This window comes from Osmerus mordax, unplaced genomic scaffold (assembly GCF_038355195.1).
Source record: "Osmerus mordax isolate fOsmMor3 unplaced genomic scaffold, fOsmMor3.pri Scaffold_49, whole genome shotgun sequence".
Lineage (NCBI taxonomy): Eukaryota > Metazoa > Chordata > Actinopteri > Osmeriformes > Osmeridae > Osmerus > Osmerus mordax.
In genome coordinates this window covers 35001-40000 of record NW_027120606.1, presented here as the reverse complement: position 1 = coordinate 40000, position 5000 = coordinate 35001, and positions in this window count along the sequence as shown.

Below are 5000 nucleotides of genomic sequence, written 5' to 3'. Positions count from 1 at the left end.
CCACCTACCGGCCGCTCGCGGGTGCCCGGGGTCGGGGTATGGGTCTAGCCTGTGCCGGGGCTTCAAATATGGAGAAAAAAAAAATTTCAAAAAAAGGGCCCCCATCGGCCCCCCGGGTAGTGCCGGGGTCGGGGGGCATGATTCTGGGGCGCCCCAGAGCCAAGTAGGCGCCTGGAGGAAAGGAAAAAAAAACTTTAACTTTTTTTTGACCACCAGGGGTGGGGGGGTCTCATGCCCCATCGGGTGCCCGCCCCGAGTGCCTCTCAGGCGGATACATTTTCACCCGTGTGCGGGAGACACATATGGTGCATGGTCCGTGTATACACCATATGTGTAGTATGGGCAAAACCACTGTAAAGTCATACTGCCATTGACTTCCATTCATTTTCCCAGGATGACTTATATACTCTATGGTAGCTGTCTGGTGGACTGGGGGCCGCGACAATGTTACGCTTGTAAGTCAGAAGCTGGGAAATGCACTGCGAAGCTGGGAAAACCGTTTTTCGAGCTCATTTTCGGTTCCGCCCAACGGATTTTGATCAAAATAGGCTCATTCGAAAGGTATTAACCGGGGGCACACGGAAAACCGGGACTAATAACGCGCACGTGCGCGTGCGCGAAACGGGAAGCAAAAGAAAACTTCAATCGGAGCTACAACCGTGAACCGTCGCAGATAGGGCGGAAATTTCAACGCACGTCGCTGCGTCTCACTCCAACTTAAATAACAAAACTGTCCCCAGCGAAATCGGTTGGATAAAACGGAAACGGGAAGCGAAAGAAAACGTTAAACGTCAACACCGAAATGGCTATCGTCAATTCCAATGTGAAAACAACTCGCACGTATGTGTCTTACTCTAAAGCAGTGTATAAAACTATCCCCAGCCAAATCAGAGCTACGCAACGAAAACGGGAAGCGAAACAAAACTTTAAACGGAGCTACCGAATTGGAAATCATCAATCCTGGGAAAATAACAACTCACACGTGTGCCCCTTATTCTAACTTGAATTTAGAAACCGTCCTCAACAAAATCCCACGTTCGGGTGAATAACTGTGAATTTTAAGGCACATGCCTCTCTGGGCTGGGAGAGTGCATTCAAATAGGAGAAATTGGCTTCATTTAGAGGCATCTCCACTTAGGGACGTCGTAGCACCTTAACTCGGGTGGCGTTGGAAAGGTCTGGTCCAGGGGAACACGGGCGTGTCAAGTTTGCCACGCGCACGCGCATCCCCGCTAAACAGGGGCCAAAACAAAACTTTAAACGGAGCTACCGAATTGGAAACCATCAATCCTGGGAAAATAACAACTCACACGTGTGCCCCTTATGCTAACTTGAATTTAGAAACCGTCCTCAACAAAATCCCACGTTCGGGCGCAAAACTGCACGTTTGAGGCCACATTTTCAATGATGCTGGAAACTTACATTCAAAGCTGGGAAAATGTGCTCATCTACAGGCATCCCCACTTAGGGACGTCGTAGCACCTTGACTCGGGTGGCGTTGGAAAGGTCTGGTCCAGGGGAACACGGGCGTGTCAAGTTTGCCACGCGCACGCGCATCCCCGCTAAACAGGGGCCAAAACAAAACTTTAAACGGAGCTACCGAATTGGAAACCATCAATCCTGGGAAAATAACAACTCACACGTGTGCCCCTTATGCTAACTTGAATTTAGAAACCGTCCTCAACAAAATCCCACGTTCGGGCGCAAAACTGCACGTTTGAGGCCACATTTTCAATGATGCTGGAAACTTACATTCAAAGCTGGGAAAATGTGCTCATCTACAGGCATCCCCACTTAGGGACGTCGTAGCACCTTGACTCGGGTGGCGTTGGAAAGGTCTGGTCCAGGGGAACACGGGCGTGTCAAGGTTGCCACGCGCACGCGCATCCCCGCTAAACAGGAGCCCAAACAAAACTTTAAACGGGGCTACGGAAAAGGGGAGAGCTTTTTCGGGGACAAACACCACTCACGTCGGTGCCCCCTGTTCCAACTTGAATTTAGAAACCGTCCTCAACAAAATCCCACGTTCGGGTGAATAACTGTGAATTTTAAGGCACATGCCTCTCTGGGCTGGGAGAGTGCATTCAAATAGGAGAAATTGGCTTCATTTAGAGGCATCCCCACTTGGGGACGTCGTAGCACCTTAACTCAGGTGGCGTTAGAAAGGTCTGGTCCAGGGGAACACGGGCGTGTCATGTTTGCCACGCGCACGCGCATCCCCGCTGAACAGGAGCCCAAACAAAACTTTAAACGGGGCTACGGAAAAGGGGAGGGCTTTTTCGGGGACAACCACCACTCACCTCGGTTCCCCCCATCCCAACTTGAATTTAGAAACCGTCCCCAGCCAAATCCCACGTTCGGGGGCAAAACTGCTCGTTTGAGGCCACATTTTCAATGATACTGGAAACTTACATTCAAAGTTGGGAAAAGGTGTTCATTTACAGGCATCTCCACTTAGGGACGTCGTAGCACCTTAACTCAGGCGGCGTTAGAAAGGTCTGGTCCAGGGGAACACGGGCGTGTCAAGGTTGCCACGCGCACGCGCATCCCCGCTAAACAGGAGCCCAAACAAAACTTTAAACGGGGCTACGGAAAAGGGGAGAGCTTTTTCGGGGACAAACACCACTCACGTCGGTGCCCCCTGTTCCAACTTGAATTTAGAAACCGTCCTCAACAAAATCCCACGTTCGGGTGAATAACTGTGAATTTTAAGGCACATGCCTCTCTGGGCTGGGAGAGTGCATTCAAATAGGAGAAATTGGCTTCATTTAGAGGCATCCCCACTTGGGGACGTCGTAGCACCTTAACTCAGGTGGCGTTAGAAAGGTCTGGTCCAGGGGAACACGGGCGTGTCATGTTTGCCACGCGCACGCGCATCCCCGCTGAACAGGAGCCCAAACAAAACTTTAAACGGGGCTACGGAAAAGGGGAGGGCTTTTTCGGGGACAACCACCACTCACCTCGGTTCCCCCCATCCCAACTTGAATTTAGAAACCGTCCCCAGCCAAATCCCACGTTCGGGGGCAAAACTGCTCGTTTGAGGCCACATTTTCAATGATACTGGAAACTTACATTCAAAGTTGGGAAAAGGTGTTCATTTACAGGCATCTCCACTTAGGGACGTCGTAGCACCTTAACTCAGGCGGCGTTAGAAAGGTCTGGTCCAGGGGAACACGGGCGTGTCAAGGTTGCCACGCGCACGCGCATCCCCGCTAAACAGGAGCCCAAACAAAACTTTAAACGGGGCTACGGAAAAGGGGAGAGCTTTTTCGGGGACAAACACCACTCACGTCGGTGCCCCCTGTTCCAACTTGAATTTAGAAACCGTCCTCAACAAAATCCCACGTTCGGGTGAATAACTGTGAATTTTAAGGCACATGCCTCTCTGGGCTGGGAGAGTGCATTCAAATAGGAGAAATTGGCTTCATTTAGAGGCATCCCCACTTGGGGACGTCGTAGCACCTTAACTCAGGTGGCGTTAGAAAGGTCTGGTCCAGGGGAACACGGGCGTGTCATGTTTGCCACGCGCACGCGCATCCCCGTTGAACAGGAGCCCAAACAAAACTTTAAACGGGGCTACGGAAAAGGGGAGGGCTTTTTCGGGGACAACCACCACTCACCTCGGTGCCCCCCATCCCAACTTGAATTTAGAAACCGTCCCCAGCCAAATCCCACGTTCGGGGGCAAAACTGCACGTTTGAGGCCACATTTTCAATGATACTGGAAACTTACATTCAAAGTTGGGAAAAGGTGTTCATTTACAGGCATCCCCACTTGGGGACGTCGTAGCACCTTAACTCAGGCGGCGTTAGAAAGGTCTGGTCCAGGGGAACACGGGCGTGTCAAGGTTGCCACGCGCACGCGCTTCCCCGCTGAACAGGAGCCCAAACAAAACTTTAAACGGGGCTACGGAAAAGGGGAGGGCTTTTTCGGGGACAACCACCACTCACCTCGGTGCCCCCCATCCCAACTTGAACTTAGAAACCGTCCCCAGCGAAATCCCACGTTCGGGCGAATAACTGTGAATTTTAAGCCCCTTTTCCTCTCAAGCTGGAAACGTGCAAAGTTGGGAAAAGGTGTTCATTTACAGGCATCTCCACTTAGGGACGTCGTAGCACCTTAACTCAGGCGGCGTTAGAAAGGTCTGGTCCAGGGGAACACGGGCGTGTCAAGGTTGCCACGCGCACGCGCATCCCCGCTGAACAGGAGCCCAAACAAAACTTTAAACGGGGCTACGGAAAAGGGGAGGGCTTTTTCGGGGACAACCACCACTCACCTCGGTGCCCCCCATCCCAACTTGAATATAGAAACCGTCCCCAGCCAAATCCCACGTTCGGGGGCAAAACTGCTCGTTTGAGGCCACATTTTCAATGATACTGGAAACTTACATTCAAAGTTGGGAAAATGTGCTCATCTACAGGCATCCCCACTTGGGGACGTCGTAGCACCTTGACTCAGGCGGCGTTAGAAAGGTCTGGACCAGGGGAACACGGGGGTGTCAAGTTTGCCACGCGCACGCGCTTCCCCGCTGAACAGGAGCCCAAACAGAACTTTAAACGGGGCTACGGAAAAGGGGAGGGCTTTTTCGGGGACAACCACCACTCACCTCGGTGCCCCCCATCCCAACTTGAATATAGAAACCGTCCCCAGCCAAATCCCACGTTCGGGCGAATAACTGTGAATTTTAAGCCCCTTTTCCTCTCAAGCTGGAAACGTGCAAAGTTGGGAAAAGGTGTTCATTTAGAGGCATCTCCACTTAGGGACGTCGTAGCACCTTAACTCAGGCGGCGTTGGAAAGGTCTGGTCCAGGGGAACACGGGGGTGTCAAGGTTGCCACGCGCACGCGCTTCCCCGCTGAACAGGAGCCCAAACAAAACTTTAAACGGGGCTACGGAAAAGGGGAGGGCTTTTTCGGGGACAACCACCACTCACCTCGGTGCCCCCCGTCCCAACTTGAACTTAGAAACCGTCCCCAGCGAAATCCCACGTTCGGGCGAATA